Genomic DNA, 19,106 nt, shown 5'->3' with positions numbered 1-19,106 from the left:
CGGGTCCGCGCAGGGGGCGTGGTGGGCGCGAGGGCGCCGAGGCCGACGTCGTAGGCTCCGCAGCGTGGCTGTTGTGGCCTGGTCCGTGTTCGCCGCAGCTGCGCGGAGACTGTGGCCTTGTGGGCTCCACTTCGGCGTCCGGCGCCTCCTCGGCTGCTCCTCGCAGGTTTTGCTGATGAGCGCAGTGCGGTGCCCGTCCGCGACCCCCCGCCAGCGGCGGCCCTTCGCCCAGTTGTCGCCTGACCCAGACTGACAGGAAGAAAGTTGTGTGGTCTGAAGATCTGGCCAAAAGTACCCGAGCCAACAGAGTCCATGGCCCCAGGTTCCAGATCCACCAGGAGAGCGCGAGGGACAAGCTGCCACCTGCGGCTTCCCCTTAGCACAGGCAGTGCGGCCGGCCGCAGGTCCCCGTCCGTCCAGAGGTGGAGCTTGCTCATCGCTCATCACCTCCCAGAACCTGGCACCGACCTGGTCGCCACATGGACTGACTGGATGTGCACGATTTCCCACATGGTTAAAATGAACTCGTTTTGCTCGCCTCCAGGAATGTACGGGGCGAGAAAATATGTGAGCTTTTTTCCTTTGCTGGTCGCCAGCTGCAAGGATAGACAGTGCCTCGGAGTCTGGAGCAGCGAGATCCGCGCAGGGCAGGAAGATTCGGAGGGCTAAATTTATTTTAATGTAATACAAGTAGATATTAATAAAGAAAATGTAAAAGCCAATCTATGAGAAATAATTTTTCATAAAAATAATTAGAGAGTAACATTGGTAAGTAAACTGTGTATCATGATCTTAAAAGAATATATTTTCATTTGCTAATCGATCTCTCAATTCATTTCCTAATACTACTGTACCTTTTTTGCATAAAACATTTAAATTACTAGCAAGGTATATTACACTCAGTATAATTTGGAACAATTTCTTCCTATTTCACAGTATCTATTATACTTTTGGTCCTTATTTGCAGTTTCATTTTCTTTTTAAAATTAATTTTATTGGTACATTTTAGGTGTACAGTATAATGACACTCATCATTGGAAATTTGCACCTTTACATAATCTCTCTTGGTTTTATTTTTCCCCCATTCCCCTGCCCTCCCTTCAACCCCTCTATCCCTCCCTATTTACAAAGACTTTGTTTCCATTTTTCATTTTCCCTTATTAATTCCATTCCCTTCTTTCCTTTCCCCTAGCCCTCCCACTTCCCCTTTGCCCCTTTTCTTCCTATTTCACATTATCTATTATACCTTTTAGTCCTTATTTACACATTAAGTTTCTCACACTAGAGAAACTATTCAGTATTTTCTCGTGTGTCCTATTTATTTCACTTAAGAGTATCGCCTCAGTGTGGATCCATTTAGCTGTGTCTCTAATTTATCATTTTTTATGGCTGAGTAGTACTCCATTTTATTAAAAATCCACATTTTCTTTATCCAGTCTCCAGTTGATGGGCAATTGGGCTGCTTCCAAGTTTTAGCTATAATAAACTGTGCTGCTATGAACATGGGCGCACATATGTCACTGTGGTATGATTCTTTTAATACTTTGGGGAAGATACCCAGCAGGGGAATAGCTGGGTCAAGTGGGACTTCCAGTCCTAGTTCTTTGAGGTATCTCCGTACTGATTTCCACAGTGGTTGCACCAGTTGACACTCCCACCAGCAGTGGAGCAGTGTTCCTCTTTCCCCACAGCCCCGCCAGCATTGGTTGTTGGTGGATTTCATGATAGCAGCCATTCTTTCTGGGGTGAGGTGGAATCTCAGTGTTGTTTTCGTTTGCATCTCTTGAATGACCAGTGATGTTGAACATTTTTTCATATGTTTATTTCCTATTTCTACTTCTTTGTCTGAGAAATATCTGTTAATTTCAGATGCCCAATTTTGGATTCGGTCTTTAAATTTGGGAGTTCTGATTTTGTTAAGTTCTTTATAGATTCTGGATAGTAGACCTTTGAGGAAGAGCAGGTGAAGATTTTTTCCCACATTGTGGGTTGTGTCTTCACACTGCTGGTGGTTTCTCTTGCTGTGCAGAAGCTTTTTAATAAGAAGAGATCCTGCATTCCAAAGCTGTGAAGATGGTGGCTGTGGTGTGGCTTCAGCTGTGGCCTGTCATTCTTCTGGGGACTCAGTCGTTCCCACTGTTGCTTTTTGCTACAGGACTGGCATCCGTATCTGCTGCCAACCGATCAAATGGCACATTCCGATGCTGTTGGGAAAAAATTATTTTAGTTTTGGAAAGATCCTCTTCAGAAATACCACTATCTTCTTGAAATTTGATGGAGAACCTTGTGATCAGTCTTTGAATATAACCTGGTTTCTGAAAAGTGCTGACTGTTACAATGAAATCTACAACTTCAAGGCGGAAGAAGTAGAGACATATTTGGAAAAACTTAAGGAAAAAGAGACTTGTCGGGAAAATACCAAACATCATCAAAATTGTTCCAAAACTGCATTGAACTCTTTAAAACACAGAGCTTTTCTGGGAAGACTGTGCACCGGCTGCCTCTTTTAGGAGAAAAACAGGAGGTTAAGAAGAATGGAACAAATCTTACCTTTACTGGAGAGAGAACTGCACTGCATGAACCGCTGCAAACTTGGCAGGATGCGCCCAACATTTTTATTGTGCACATTGGCATTTCTTCCCCAAAGGAATCATCAGAAGAAAATTCACTACATAATCTTTTCACTATAGCTGTTGAAGTAAAGGGTCCCTATGGATATCTCACACTTGAAGACTATCGTCTGATGATTTTCTTCATAGTAATGTGTATCAAGTATGTCCTGTTCAGTGTTCTGTGGTGGCATGGTCTGCCTGCTACCGGAGAGATCCCCTGAGGTTGGTGTTGTCATCTTCTTGGGAATGTTTGAGAAAGCTGTCTTCTATGCAGAATTTCAGAATGTTTGCTATGAAGGAGAATGTGTTCAAGGGGCCTTGATCCTTGCAGAGCTGCTTTCGGCAGTCAAACACTGTCTGGCTCAAACCCTGGTCATCATAGTCATTCTCGGATATGGCGTAGTCAAGCCTTGCCTTGGCGTCACTCTGCACAAGGTGGTGCTGGCAGGAGCTCTCTATCTTTTGTTTTCTGGCATGGAAGGAGTCCTCAGAGTTACTGGGGCTCAGACTGATCTTGCTTCCTTGGCCTTTATCCCCTTGGCTTTTCTAGATACTGCTCTGTGCTGGTGGATATTTATTAACCTGACTCAAACAGTGAAGCTGTTAAAACTTCAAAGGAATGTTGTAAAGCTCTCATAGTACCAACATTTTACCAATACACTCATCTTGGCAGTGGCAGCATCTATTGTGTTTATCATCTGGACCACCATGCAGTTCAGGATAGTGACTTGTCAGTCGGACTGGCAGGAGCTGTGGGTGGATGATGCCATCTGGCAGGAGCTGTGGGTGGATGATGCCATCTCCATGATCCTCTTTGTCATCATGATTCTCTGGCGTCCATCAGCAAATAAACAAAGGTTTGCCTTTTCACCATTGTCTGAGGAAGAGGAAGAAGACGAACAAAAGGAACCTATGCTGAAAGAAAGCTTTGAAGGAATGAAAATGAGAAGTACAAAACAAGAACCAAATGGAAATAGTAAAGTAAATAAAGCACAGGAAGATGATTTGAACTGGGTAGAAGAGAATGTTTCTTCTTCTGTAACAGATATCCCACTTCCTGCCCTTCTGGATTCAGATGAGGAACGAATGATCACACACTTTCAATGGTCCAAAATGGAGTAAAGAATGGGAAGATTTGCAGTCGAAGATGGCTAGTATCAAGGAAGAGATCAGCTTCTGTAAGTGTCTTCTACAGTGGTCCACAGGATTAAAGGAGACAATGACATCCTAATCTGTTTCTTGATCTTTGTGCATTGGAGCTGGCGAGAGGTGTCAGAACAAGTTGAATACCTTACTGAAAACATGTTCTAGGTTAAGAAAAACCTACAAGCTTCTTATTTACAACATTGATGCCCTTTCCCTCCCAAACTCTGACACGGATGCTTATGCAACTTATGTGTTGTTCCTCAACTTTCTGTGTTTCTGTTGTTTAATTTGTCAAACTAAAGTTTAACATCTTCTAAAGGACTGTGACATCAACACCATAGTATGTAATCTCCAGGAGCAACTGCCTGTAATTTTTATTTATTTAGGGAGTTTCATGGGTGATGGGGGAAACTGTTACTTGTCTTTCAGTTTTTTGGGAACTCCAGGTTCCATCTTGTAGAGGGCCCTTCTGAGTTAAGGAGTCATGGTTCTATCATTGATCAAAAGAAAAAAACAGTTACAGTGAATCATTTTAAAAAAGCAAACTCAAGTGCACTTTTGTTTACAAATGGTGTATATTAAAGATTTTTGTATTTCAGATGTACTTTAAAGAGAAATATTAGCTTGACTCTTTTGACATGTGCTATTGTGACACATCCCATTGCCAGCAATGTGGTGCCTACTCTGGAACTTGTAACTGCTGTTCTGTAAGCCTCCAGAGGTGGCATGTAGGGTCCTGCAGTGCTGCCTGCCTGAGTGCCATTCCTGGGAGGCACCATCTAAATGCTGTGATCGAGCACCTGCTAGAGGGATTGTCATACTGCAGGAGTGGGAGCTTATGAACTGGCAGAGTCTGCAGTTATTCTTGCATGAAATACTGTGGAGGCCCTGACTGCTGCTCATTCTTTAGGTTTAACTTTAGTATCTGGGGTTGGTTTGGAGACTGTTTATAAGGGATATCACAAGGTGATGGGATTCACTTGAAGCACTGTATTTCTGTTTTAATGGGTTTATCCAATTTTATCCTACATAAAAAGTTCATGTCACTTTTTAATATAAAAAATTTTAACAAAATTAAAAAAAAATGGATCCCACTTGTTGATTGTGCTAGTTCATGGGCAACTGAGGTTTTCTTCATAAAATCTTTTCCTGCACTAATGTCTTCAAGAGTTCTACCTACCTTATGTTCCAGCTGGTTCAACGTTTCTGTTTTAATATTTAGATCTTTAATCCATTTTGATTTTAGTTTAGTGCATGGTGAGAGATATAGGTCTACTTTTAGTCTTTGGCAAGTTGAAACCCAATTTTTCCAGCACCATTTATTAAAAAGGCTATCTTTCCTCCAGTGAGGGTGTTTGGCTCCTTTGTCAAAGATGAGGTGACTGAGAGTGTCTGGCATTTTTTCTGCAACTTCTAATCTATTCCATTGGTCCTCAGGTCTGTTCCTTTGCCAGTACCGTGCTGTTTTTATCACAGTAGCTTTGTAGTATAGCTTCAAGTTGGGGATTGTGATAACCCCTTCCATATCTCTGTTGCCTAGAATTGCTTTTGCTATTCTAGGTTTCTCTTCTTGTTCCAAATGAATATTTGGATTGTTTTCTCAAGGTCTGTGAAGTATGCTGTTAGAATTTCAATTGGGATTGCATTGACTCTATATAGCAGTTTTGGAAGTATGGCCATTTTCACTATGTTGATTCTTCCTACCCAGGAGCAGGGGATGTATTTCCATTTTCTGATATCATCTTCAATCTCTCTTTTCAGAGTGCTTTAATTTTCAGAGAAGTGGTCTTTGATTTCTTTTATTAGGTTGATTCCTAGATATTTCAGTTTTTTGGATGCTATTGTGAAAGGAATTGTTTGCCCTATTTCTGTCTCAGTGAGTCTGTTGTTCGTGTACAGGAAAGCTATTGATTTTTGTGTGTTGACCTTGTATCCAGCTACTTTACTGAATTTGATTATTAAGTCTAGAAGACTTTTGGTGGAGTTCTTGAGATCTTCTGTAGAGTATCATGTCATCTGCAAATAATGACAATTTGACTTCTTCATTTCCTATCTTTATTCCTTTTATTTCTTTCTCTTTTCTAATTGCCATGGGTAATGTTTCCAAAACTATATTGAACAGGAGTGGTGACAGTGGACATCCTTGTCTTGTTCCTGATCTTAGTGTGAAGGATTTTGACCATTTAGTATGATATTGGCTGTTGGTTTTTCATAGATGGCTTTTATCAGATTGAGGTAGAGACTGTCTATTCCAATTTTTTGTAGGGTTTTTATCATAAATGTGTGTTGGATTTTGTCAAATGCTTTTTCTGCATCTATTGAGATGATCATATTGTTTTTGTCCTTGGCTCTGTTGATATAGTGTATTACATTGATTGATTTGGATATGTTGAACCATCCCTGCACTCCTGAGATGAATCCCATTTAGTCACAGGTGTATGATCTTCTTGAAGATCTTCTGCATTCTATTCGCCAGTATCTTATTCAGGATTTTTGCATCTATGTTCTTTAATGAGATTGGCCTATAGTTCTCTTTTTCGCTTGGGTCTTTCTCTGCTTTGAGGATCAAGGTGCTGCTTGCTTCCAGGAATAAATTTAGGAGTATTGCTTCCCTTTCAATTTCATTGAAGAGTTTAAACAGTAGTGACAGTAGTTCCTCTCTAAATGCCTTGTAGAGTTCAACAGTGAAGCCATCAGGACCCGGGCTTTTCATAGTTGGTGAATATTTAATTATGTTTTCAATTTCATTGATTGATATTGGATTGTTTATAACTTTTAGGTCTTCTTTGTTTAACTTGGGTAATTCATACATATCTAGGAATCTGTCCATTTCTTCTGTGTTTTCCATCTTATTGGCATATAGGTTCTCAAAGTAGGTATTGATGATCCTCAGGATTTCTGCTGGGTCTGTTGTAATTTCACCCTTTTCATTCCTAATTGCATGGATTTGGGCCTTTTCTTTCCTTTTTCTGATAAGGTTGGCCAAGGGTTTGTCAATTTTGTTTATTTTTTCAAAGAACCAACTCTTAGCTTCGTTGATTTTTTGTATCAATTGCTTAATCTCCATTGCATTGTTTTCTGCTCTGCTCTTTAAAATTTCCTCCCTTGTATGAGCTTTGGGTTTATCCTGCTCTTCTTTTTCTAGCAGCTTGAGGTTCAGCATCAGGTTGTTAAATTGGGCTCGCTCTGTTTTCCTAATATGTGTATTCACTGCTATGAATTTCCCTCATAAGAGTGCTTTCATTGTGTCCCATAGATTCCGATACGTTGTATTGTCATTGTCATTTATTTGAAGGAACTGTCTGATTTCTTCTTTAATTTCCCCTGTGACCCATTGGTTATTCAGAAGTGTGTTGCTCAATTTCCATGTGTTTATGAAATTCTTGCAGTTTCTTTTGCTGTTGCTCTCCAATTTCATTGCACTATGGTCTGATAATATACAGGGGATAACTTCAATTCCTCTGCACTTGCTTATACATATTCTATGAGTGATTATGTGGTCTGTTTTGGAGAATGGCCCATGTGCAGCTGAAAAGAATGTGTATTCTGATTTTTTGTCCTGGAACATTCTGTAAACATCTGTTAAGTTCATTTGTTCAAGAATTTGATTGAGTTCTAGTATTCGTTGTTTATTTTTTGTCTAGTTGATCTATCTATTTGTGACAGTGGGGTATTGAGGTCGCCCACTACTACTGTGTTAGTGCTTATGTCATTTTCATGTCCATTAGTATTTGTTTTATATAGTTAGGTGCACTAGAGTTTGGTGCATAGATATTTATGATTGTCATCTCTTCCTCTTGGATTGTTCCATTTACAAGGATGTAGTGTCCTTCTTTGTCTCTTTTAATCAGCATTGCTTTGAAATCCACTTGATCTGCAAAGAGGATAGCTACTCCTGCTTTTTTTGGGTTCCTGTCACATGGAGTATTGTTTTCCACTCTTTATCTTTCAATTTATGTCTGACGGACCAGCCGTCACCAGTCAAACAGTTCCTGAATGGGGGAAAGGAGGACTGAGAAAAATCAAGAGAAGAGACAGAGTCGGGAGGGCTCCCAAGACGGAGCAAGCAAGTTTATTTACACCTCTCTTTTATACCCTCAGTGAGTTAGGTCATTAATCATGACCTTTATACAAAAAAACACCTGCTTCCTTGTTTGCTAGTTTTCTAGACACTCCTCACCCTCATGGGCTACTTTGTTTCCTGGGGTTACAGAAGGTTCATCTTGTTGCTAGGGCAATCTCTAAAGGGAAACATCGGAGTTAGCGGAGACATGGTTCCCCATTACATAGTCTCCTGGCTATTTATAACAGAGGGTAAAATTAAAATGAAGCTTTTTGGCTGACACCGCTCCCCACATTTATGAGTTTCTTTTTGAATTAAGTTTGTTTCTTTTATGCAGCATATTGTTGGATCTTGCTTCTTGACCCATTCTGCCAGTCTATTTCTTTTGATTGGTGAATTGAGACCATTAACATTGATGGTTATAACTGATACATACTGACTTATCCTTGTTATGACTTTTTCTGTTTGTCGCATTCTCCCCCTTTGCTTTAATTTCTTGTTGCTCAATGGATTCATTCTGCTGGGCTTCCTGGGGTTGTAATCCTTGTTGTCTTTTCCTAGGATATTGTCTAAAATTTTTTGGAGTGCTGGTTTGGTATGCATGAAGTTCCTAAGATGCTCTTTGTCATGAAAGTATCTTATTTCTCAATCAGTTTTGAAAGACAGCTTTGCAGGGTACATCAATCTGGGTTGGAGGCTGATTTCCTTTAGGGTTTAAAATACATCAACCTCTTCTTACCTTGAGAATTTGTGTTGAGAAGTCTACTGTGATTCTAATGGGATTTCCTTTGTATGTGATTTGTTTCTTTTCTCTACCTGCTTGTAGAATTTTGTTCTTCTTTTGGGTTTCTGGAATCTTAACTATTATATACCTATGTGTAGATTTTATTTTTTGATCAAGGCTAGTTGGAGTCCTATATGCCTCACTTATCCTTAAATCAAGTTCTTTTCCCCTGCTTGGGAAGTTTTCTGCCATCGCTTCTGTGAACAGTTTTTTATGTCATCTGTACTCTCTCCTGTTTCTTCATTGACTCTGATCTGTCTTATGCTATTCTCCTTTGCATTGTCTAGCAGATGCTGGATTGATTTCCCATGGTCCCTTACTATTTTAAAGAAATTTTTCTTTTCCTTGTCACTAATTGCAATTTTATCTTCTATACCTGAAATTCTGTCCTCACATTGGCTCGTTATGCTACATAAACTTTCAATGGAGTTTTTAATCTCCTGGAAATCTGTTTTATGGATTCCATTTGTTTGCTATGTTGGGATTCCATCATGTTCCTCAGGTCCTCTATTTTTTTAATCTGTGTCCGCTATAGATTTATTAATCATGTCTTGCACTATGGGCACAATCTCTGCTGTTATCTGAGAAATTACTTCTGATTTCATTTTTTCCAGATCCCCTTTTGTTGCCAGTTCAGGGAGTCCAGGTGGTTGAGTATCAGATTGTTCCATTTTGTTTCCCATTTAGGTTGCCTTAGGTAATCTGGAAGTCTTTGTTTTTTTTTGGTACTGGGGATCGAACTCAGGACCCTGCACTTGCGAGGCAGGGGGCAGAACCACTGAGCTAAAGTCCCAGCCCTGGAAGTCTGGTTTTGAGACTTGTTTACCTGTCTTCTCATTTCAACCATGTGTGTGTGTGTGTGTGTGTGTGTGTGTGTGTGTGTGTGCTGCTGGTGCCCATGTTGCTCACCTCAGCGCTGGTGTGTGGGGGGGTAGCTCCACTCCTCCATGCAGGGGGCCATGGTACAGTGGCCCAAAAGGCTCAGTTCCTTGGCACTGGGGCGGCTCTGCTCCTAAGCCCACACATTCATTTTCTATCACCAGAGAGACAATGTGATTTTTTATTTTGACAATGTGATATTTACACACATGTGTTGGATTTATTTCACTTGAGTATGGTCTCTAGATGCATTCATTTACCTAGAAATGTCTCAAGTTTACTCTTCTTTCTGGAAGACTAGTACTCCATTATATATATATTTAAAAACCCCACATCTTTTTTATCCATTCATCAGTTGATGGGCATTTGGGTTGTTTCCAAGAGTTAGCTATTACAAACTGTGCTGCTGTAAACATGGATGTGCATCTATCTTTGTGGTACAGTGCTTTTAATTCTTTTGGGAAGATGCCTAGAAGGGGAATAGCTGGGTAAAATAGGACCTCTAATCTTAGTTTTTTGAGGAATCTCCACACTGATTTCCACAGTGGTTGCACCAGTCTGCACTCCCACCAATAGTGGAGAAGTGTTCCTTTTCCCCTTCAGCCCCACCAGCATTTGTTGCTGGTTGATTTCTTGATAACAGCCATTATTTCTGGAGTGAGATGGAATCTCAGTGTTGTTTTAATTTGCATCTATTGAATGACCAGTCATGTTGAACATTTTTTCATATATTTATTTGCTGTTTCTACTTCTTTGTCTGAGGAATGTTTGTTCATTTCAGATGCCCATTTTTGGATTGGGTCTTTAAATTTTGGGGGGTCTGATTTTTTTGAGTTCTTTATGTATTCTAACTAGTAGTCCTTTTTCTGAGGAACAGCTGGCTAAAATTTTTTCCCACATTGTAGAAAACCGCTCTGTTGGTGGTTTCTCTTGCTGTGCAAAAGCTTTTTAATAAGACAAGGTCGCAGTTGTTGATTCTTTGTTGTGTTTCCTGTGTGTTCTGGGTTTTGTTAATGAAGTCTCTGCCTACTCTATGTCCTCAGGCATAGCCTCCTTATTTGTATGTCTATAGAAAGATATTTCCAGGAATTCTGCATGACAGCTTAGAGAGATAGTACTTTATTGATTTATCCATCATCCATGGATCCATCCACCAAATATTTGGTGATTTTAAGTAACTAACCGGCACCTTTGCTAAAGAGTAAAGGATATACAAATATACTAGAAAGAAGAAATAATTTTTTCCTCAGGCTGAAGCTTGTTTAGCTGAAGACCCTCTACATAAAAATGGTGAGTAAGAGAGCAGGAGAGGAGCGCTGTGAATAGTGAGAGTTTGTGGGGTGGTCAGAGCAGCATTGACAAATGGGCAGAACATTGAAAGGGGGAATTGGACAGGACATGGGACATAGACAAAGGGACAGTCCTGGGAAGCTTGGGATTCCAGGTAGGTGGCTTGGGCTGACTTAGGTAGGCAGTGGGACCAGGGAAGCTTTCAGAGCAGGGGAATTCCATGACATGGGCTTAGTGGTAAAGGATGCTGTTTCTTTTTAAAATTTTTAATTTTTATTAGTACATATTTTCAGTTCATAATGATTATATCCCTCACCAGTAGTTGGAACATGTACATAACACATCTTCATTCCTTTTATTTTCCATGCTCCTCCCTCTGCTCCTCTTTTCATCTCTTGGTTCCACTTGCAAAAGATCTATTTCCCCATTTCCTATTACCTGTCTTTTACTTTGCTCTTCAAATTATTTATACTTCATGTTTCTTGTATAAGAGAAACCGTGTGATATTTAAGCTGTGTGCTTGATTTGTTCACTTAACTTTATCTGAAGGCACGGAGGATGCTATTTAGACTCAGATTCTGGCTAGGATTCTGGCTCTGTCATTTTCAGCTGTGTCCACTTGGTCAGCTGCTCCTTTGCCTCAGGTTCCATCTGTCACCTGAGGGCAGTGGTGGCTGTCTTGTGGTCTTGTTTGGAGGAACTCGTTAGACCGTGTGTGCAGGGCATCCATGGGGTCTGACTGCTGGACAGATAATCAAGTGGTCCTGAGAGGCGCCTGGGGCTGAACCAGGGATGACACCAGAAGTAATGCAAAAAGAACAGACCTGAAAGACAAGGAAGAATGTATGGAACCTGAAGCCTGTTGGGAGGTGTGGCTGTAGGGGAGTAGCTTCGAAGTAAGACATGCACAGAGGGGATTCTGAAGCTGCCTATCTGGTACTACTCAGCCTGGGAATGTGGTCCCAGTGGGACTGAGGGCCTGAGACTGTCCTGGGAGCCAGGCTTTTCCTCCAACCCACAGAAAATTCTAGGAGTCCCTGTGTTCATACAAGGCTTGGGTGGCTGCCTCCAGAGTTCCAACCGAGATGTCAGGGATTTGGGTTTTCTCAGGGCTTAAAGTACACAGGATCTTTTGGCTTCTTTGATGCAGCCAGATTGGCCAAGAGGACCCCTGTGTGCTGTGAGGCTTTGGAATTCATTTTCCCCAAGGTCTCTGTGACAGTGAGATGGTTGGGAAGGATGGTCCCTAGCAAGCAGGACCCCACAATGTCTCCCACATTAGGGCAGTAACTGCCGGCTTCAGCTTCAAACTCTTTTTATCCTTTATGGCATTGTTTATGATTATGTAAGAAAGAATTACAGAACAAAATTAACTGATGATTGCTGAACTGTGATGAGACTGATGTTTTATTTATTTTTTCCTTAAATTATTTATTGGTACATTTTAGGTATGCAATACATTTACATTTATCAATGGGTGCTTGTACATGATGTATCTTGGTTCTTATTTTTTTCCCCATTACCTATGCACCCTTCACCCCCTCCACCCTTCCCTATTGACATAGATTTCGTTTCCATTTTTTTTTCTTTTCTCATAATTTTTCCTTTCCCTCCTTTCCTTTCCCCTTCTCCCACTACCCCTACCCCTTTGGACCTTTTCTTCTTAATTCAAATTATCAATTATTTGTTTTAATCATTTTAATCCTTATTTACACTTTCAGTTTCTCACACTAGAGAAACCATTTGGTATTTACAAATGTGTGTCCTATTTATTTCACTTATGAGTATGGCTTCAATATGCATCCATTTAGCTATAAATGTCTCTTGTTTCTCATTCTCTATGGCTGAGAAGTACTCCATTTTATTAAAAAAAAAAACACCCACATCTTCTTTATCCAGTTTCCAGTTGATGGACACTTGGGCAGTTTCCAAGTTTTAGCTATTACAAACTGTGCTGCTATAAACATGGGTACACATATATCACTGTGGTATGATTCTTTTAATTCTTTTGGGAAGATACCCAGCAGGGGAATAGGTAGGTCAAATGGGACCTCTAGCCCTGGTTCTTTGAGGTATCTCCATACTGATTGCCACAGTGGTTGGACCAGTCTGCACTCCCACAAACAATGGAGGATTCCTTTCTCCCCACACCCCTGCCAGCATTTGTTATTGGTTGATTTCTTGATAGCAGCCATTCTTTCTGGGGTGGGGTGGAATCACGTGTTGTTTTCATCTGCATTTCTCGAATGACCAGTGATGTTGAACATTTTTTCATATATTTATTTTCTGCTTTTACTTCTTGTTCTGAGAAATGTCTATTCATTTCAGTTGCCCATTTTTGAATTAGGTCTTCGAATTTGGGGGGTCTGATTTTTTCAATTCTTTATATATTCTAGATAGTAGACTTTTGTCTGAGGTACAGCTGCTAAAATTTTTTCGCACATTGTAGGTTGTCTCTTAGCTCTATTGGTGGTTTCTCTTGTAGTGAAGCTTTTTAATAATATGAGATCCCAGTTGTTGATTCTTTCTGCTAGTTCCCATGCTACTGAGGTTTTGTTCACAAAGTCTTTTCCTATGCCAATGTCTTCAAGAGTTCTACCTAACTTATCTTCCAGCAAGTTTGGTGTTTCTGTCTTGATATTAAGATCTTTAATTCACTTCAATATTAATTTAGTGCATGGTGATAGGTATTGGTCTAGTTTTAATCTTTGGCAGGTTGAAATCCAGTTTTTCCAACACCATTTATTAAATATGCTGTCTTTCCTTCAATAAGGGTGGTTGGCTCCTTTGTCAAAGAAGAGGGGGCTGAGTATATCTGGAATTGTTTCTGCATCTTCTAGTCTTTTCCACTGCTCCTAAGGTCTGTTTCTTTGCTGGTACCATGCTGTTTTACCACAGTAGCTTTGTAGTATAGCTTCAGGTTGGGGATTGTGATACCCCCAGCCATGTCTCTGTTGCCTAGAATTGCTTTTGCTATTCTAGGTCTCTTATGGTTCCAAATGAATTTTTGGATTGTTTTCTCTAGTTCTGTGAAGTATGTTGTTGGAATTTCAATCAGCATTGGATTAAATCTATATAGTAGTTTTGGAAGTATGGCCATTTTTACTATATTGGTTCTTCCTACCCAGGAACAAGGGATGTCTTTCCATTTTCTTGTATCCTCTTCAATCTCTTTTTTTCAGAGTGCTGTAGTTTTCAGTGTAGAGGTCTTTTGATTCCTTTGTAAGATTGATTCCTAGATATTTCATTTTTTTGCATGCTATTGTAAAAGGAATTGTTTCCCAAATTTCTCTGTCAGTGAGTCTGCTATTTGTGTATAAGAAGGCTATTGTTTTCTGAGTGTTGACCTCATATCCGGCTATTCTACCGAATCTGTCAATTAAGTCTAGAAGTCTTTTGGCTGAGTTTTTTGGGTCTTCTATGTAAAGTATCATATCATCAGCAAATAATGACAGTTTAACTTCTTCCTTTCCTATCTTTATTCCTTTTATTTCTTTCTCTTGTCTAGTTGCTGTGGCTAATGTTTCCAGAATTATATTAAACAGGAGTGGTGATAGTGGGCATCCTTGTCTTGTTTCTGATTTTAGCATGAAAGTTTTCGGTTTTTGACCATTTAGTATTATGTTGGCTGTTGGTTTTTTACAGATAGCCTTAACCAGGTTGAGATAAAGACCTTTGATTCCAATTTTCTGTAGGTTTTTTTTTTTTTTTATCATGAATGGGTGTTGGATTTTGTCAAATGCCTTTTCTGCATCTATTGAGATGATCATATGGTTTTTGTCCTTGACTCTGTTAGTATGGTGTATTATATTTTTTGATTTATAAATGTTGAACCATCCTTGCATCCCTGGGATAAATACGACTTGGTCAGGGTGTATGATCTTCTTGATGACCCTCTGTATTCTGTTTGCCAGTATCTTGTTGAGGATATTTGCATCTGTGTTCTTTAGGGAGATTGGCTTGTGGTTCTCTTTTTGGGTTGGGTCTTTCCTTGGTTTTGGAATCAAAGTAACACTTGCTTCCAGGAATGAATTTGGAAGCCTTGCTTCCCTTTCAATTTCTTTGATGAGTTTAAAGAGTAATGGTGATAGTTCCTCTTTAAATGTCTTGTAGAATTCAGCAGTGAAGACATCAGGACCTGGGCTTTTCTTTGTTGGTAAATTTTTTATTACATTGTCAATTTCACTCATTGTAATTGGGGTGTTTAGAATTTCTGTATCTTCTTCATTTAACTTTGGCAATTCGTATGTATATAGGAATCTGTCCATTTCTTCTATGTTTTCCATTTTATTAGAGTACAGTTTCTCCAAGTAGGTATTGATGATCCTCTGGATTTCTGGTGGGTCTATTGTGACTTCAGATTTTTGTGTTCTTAATTGCATGGATTTGAGCCTTTTCTGTCCTTTTTTTGATAAAGTTGGCTAAAGGTTTATTGATTTTATTTATTCTTTACAAAAACAAACTCTTTAATTCATTAATTTTCTGTATCATTCCCTTATCTCCCTTGGATTGATTTCTGCTCTGATCCTTATAGTTTCCTCTCTTGTACAAGGTTTGGGTTTGTTGTGCTCTTCTTCTTCTGGGAGCTTGAGGTTCTGCATTAGGTTATTTATTTAAGTTCTCTCTGTTTTCCTAATATGGGCATTCACTGCTATGAATTTCCCACATAGAATTGCTTTCTTTGTGTCCCATAGATTCCTGCATGTTGTACTGGCACTATCATTTACTTGTAGAAACTGTCTAATTTCTTTAATTTCCTCTGTGACCCATTGGTTGTTCAGGAGGGTGTTATTCAATTTCCCTGTGTTTGTGGGAGTTTTGCAGTTTTTTATGTTATTGATCTCCAATTTTATTGCACTATGGTCTGATAATATACAGGGGGTAACTCCAGTTCTTTTACATTTACTTAGACATGTCCTATGAGCGAGCATGTGGTCTATTTTGGAGAATGACCCATGTGTAGCTGAAAAGAATGTGCATTCTGATTTTGTGGTGTGGAACACTCTGTAAATATTTATTAAGTCCATTTATTCCATAGCTTGGTTTAGTTCTAAAATTTTGTTGTTAATTTTTTTCTAGATGATTTGTCTATGTGTGATAGTGGGGTATTGAAGTCTCCCACTACAATTGCATTAGTGCTTATTTGATATTTCATGTCCATTTATATTTGTTTTGTATAGTTTGGCACATTCGTATTTGGTGCACATATATTTAGGATTGTCATCTCTTCCTCTTGGATTGTTCCCTTCCCAAGGATGTAGTGACCATCTTTGTCTGTCTTAGTTAGTTTTGGTTTTACATCTACTTTGTCTGCAATAAGATTGCTACCCCTGCTTTTTTCTGGGTTCCTGTCAAGTGGAGAGATATTTTTCCATCCTTTTACTTTCAGTCTATGAATTTCTTTTTGAGTTACGTGTGTTTCTTGTATACAGAATATTGCTGGATTTTGCTTCTTAATCCAGTCTGTCAGTCTATTTCTTTGATTGCTGAATTGAGGCCATTAACATTGGTAGTTTTAATTGATAGATATTGACTCATCCTTGTCATGATGTTTTGCTGTTGTTGGCTCTTTTATTTCTTATTTCTTTCCCCTTTCCCTTTAGTTTCTTACCTTGCTGGGTGGCTTCCTCTGTTGGGCCTCATGGAGCCGTGACCTTCATTGTCTTTTTCTAGGATATTTGTTAGAATTGTTTTGTGTCAGGAGCAATACTACATAATTTTAGGAAAAATCCTAGTTCTCCTACCTACAGGCCAGCTATGTCATTTTGAGACATAATTCCATTTTGGCCCCTGGTCACAACTGAGACCTCAATGATGCAGTGATGCTGTGATTCTCCAGGACAAGATTACACCAGCTGAAGACATCCTGGGAGGAACAAACATCTACTCAGTTCCTCCTTGTTCTTGGATTGTTACACCTTGTCTATCCTGATGTACTGAACTCTCTGCAAGTCACTTGTTACATTTGTTTCTCCTGATGTACTCAATAAAAGGTGTGACCTGCTTGCGGGCTTTCGTCTTTGTTGCCCAGAGCAGCACTGATCAGACCCAAAGCTCAGCTTCTTCCCGAAGTCTCATTTTTCTACCTTTCCTGTATAATATGTTAATTCGCCGTGTGTTGCTGTGGCTTGCAGGAGACTAGGACTCACTGCAGAGGTTCTAGTAATGTCCCCCTTCCCTGTTTCCTACAGTTTGGAGTGCTGGTTTGGTGTTCATGAAATTTCTCAGGTATTCTTTGTCATGGAAGTATCTAATTTCCCCATTGGCTTTGAAAGATAATTTTTCAGGATGCAACAGTCTTGGTTGGAAGTTACTTTCTTTTAGGACTTGAAATACTTCACTCCAGACTGTCCTTGACTTGAGGGTTTGTGTTGAGAAGTCTGCCCTGATTCTGATGGGCTTTCCTTTATAGGTGATTTGTTTCTTTTCTCTAACTGCCTGTAGGATTTTGTTCTTCTGTTGGTTTTCTGGAATCTTGACTATTATATGTTTATGTGTAGATTTTTTTTTTATCATGGCTAGTTGGGAGTTCTATATGCCTCACTTATCTGTATGTCTAATTCTCCACCTCTGTCTGGGAAGTATTCTACTATTACTTCTGTGAACAGTTTTTTTATGTCAATTGTACTTTCTCCTGTTTTTTTGTGGACTCCTATCAGTCTTATGTTATTCTTCTTTGGTTTTTTTTTTTTTTTGGCACCAGGGATTGAACTTGGGTCCTTGCGCTTGCTAGGCAAGCGACAGAACCACTGAGCTAAATCCCCAGCCCATATTCTTCTTTGCATCATCTAGCAGCTGCTGGATTGATTTCTCATGGACCTTTACTATTTTTAAGAGATCTCTGTTTTCAAGGTCCTTATCCACAATCCTATCTTCTATATCTGATATTCTATCTTCAGATTCCCTTAATCTGCTCTGCATGCTTTCAATGGAGTTTCTAATCTCCTGAATATCTGTTTGAATCTGTTTCACGGAATCCATTTCTTTATGTTGGGTGATCATGGTTTTCCTTTTCTTTCTTATGCTGGGCATAAATGGCTTCCAGCATGTTTCTGAGCTCATCTATTTTTTTTTTTTTATCTGTTTCGGTTCTAGGGCCTATAATCATGTCTTTCACTCTGCTCACCATCTCTGTAGTTATCTGGGAGATTATTTCTGCTTTGAATTTTTCTAGAGCCTCATTCATCTGTTTTGTTACTTCCTGTTCTGTCAGTTCAGAGTGTCCAGGGGGATGATTATCAGACTTTTCCACCTCATTTCCCCCAGAATTTGCCTTTTGTGGGTGGAAGTCTGAGTTTGTCCCTTACTTAAATGTCTTCTCATTTTTGTTTTTGGTACAGTCCTTGGTTTAGTTCCTGGGTTGGTATTTTGAAGTTGCTTATTGTAAGTATCTTTGTTGATGTATTTAGAACCCTTATGGAATGATTGCTTCTCAGAGGTGTCTTCCATATATAGCTGGTCTTTAGGTTTTGAGTCTCTAATGGCTCTGAGCCTATCTCATTTACATTATATCAGGAAGGAAAACTGATTAGATCAATGACAACACCTTAGCCCAAGTGATACAGTCAGCAACACAATAGCATCAAGTACCTCTTAGAAAATGACAATTTGTGGTAGTTATTAATCTATCACCTTTAAATGTGTGAATTGGATCAAAATCAAGGACTAACCCAACATATGTTTATAGTGAATAAACTCTTCAATATAGCAACTTTATGCTTCAGAATGGGGAGTTAGAAGGAGTTGGGGAGTGAGGGATAGGTAGGTAGAAGAATAGGGGAAGGTTAGCAGTGAAGCCTGAGGACACAGGTGAGAGACCGAAAGAAAAGAAAAGAAAAATAGAGAAGAAATATGAATTAGGGCCAGAACAGGAACACAAAGGGAGATGAAGAACAATGTAGGACAGCAAGGGAGTGAGGCAGAAAGAGAGATAAATAAAAGAGAAAAGAAAAAGAAAAGAGAAAAATAAAAATTTTAAAAGAGTAGAAAAAGAAGGGAATAAAATTAAAAATAAGAGCAAAAAAATAGTGGTAATTTTGAAATAACAAATAAAAGATGAAAGTGAAGGGACTCCTTTAGGGTATGTCTCTACTGTTACAATAGACAACATGGGCAGCAGTGTCCAGTTATAAGTCAATGAATCTCAGTAAGCCAGTCACAGACTGGTGAGATTCAGGCAGATTTCTGGCTACAAGTCCCAAGTTGAGCTCCCTGTTTTCCTGCGGGGTTGAAGTCTGAAAGTTTCTATTGTAGGTTCCAGCTGCCTTTCCCCTAAAGATAGTCCAGTTTTGGATGGGAGGTGATGATCCCTCCGACTTACCAAGCACGGTGG

General features: G+C 39.5%; 1 pseudogene; it reads left to right on the top strand.

Moving 5' to 3' along the window:
- Nucleotides 1–1,194: 1,194 nt before the first annotated feature.
- On the top strand, nucleotides 1,195–7,370 carry LOC101710955 (Golgi-pH regulating cation channel pseudogene; annotated as a pseudogene).
- Nucleotides 7,371–19,106: the final 11,736 nt, after the last annotated feature.

Source organism: Heterocephalus glaber, unplaced genomic scaffold, assembly GCF_053883595.1.
Source record: "Heterocephalus glaber isolate CG9 unplaced genomic scaffold, H.glaber_assembly_v1.0 deba00001531, whole genome shotgun sequence".
NCBI lineage: Eukaryota > Metazoa > Chordata > Mammalia > Rodentia > Bathyergidae > Heterocephalus > Heterocephalus glaber.
Note: the sequence above shows the minus strand (reverse complement) of the source record. Positions and strands in the feature narration are given on the sequence as shown.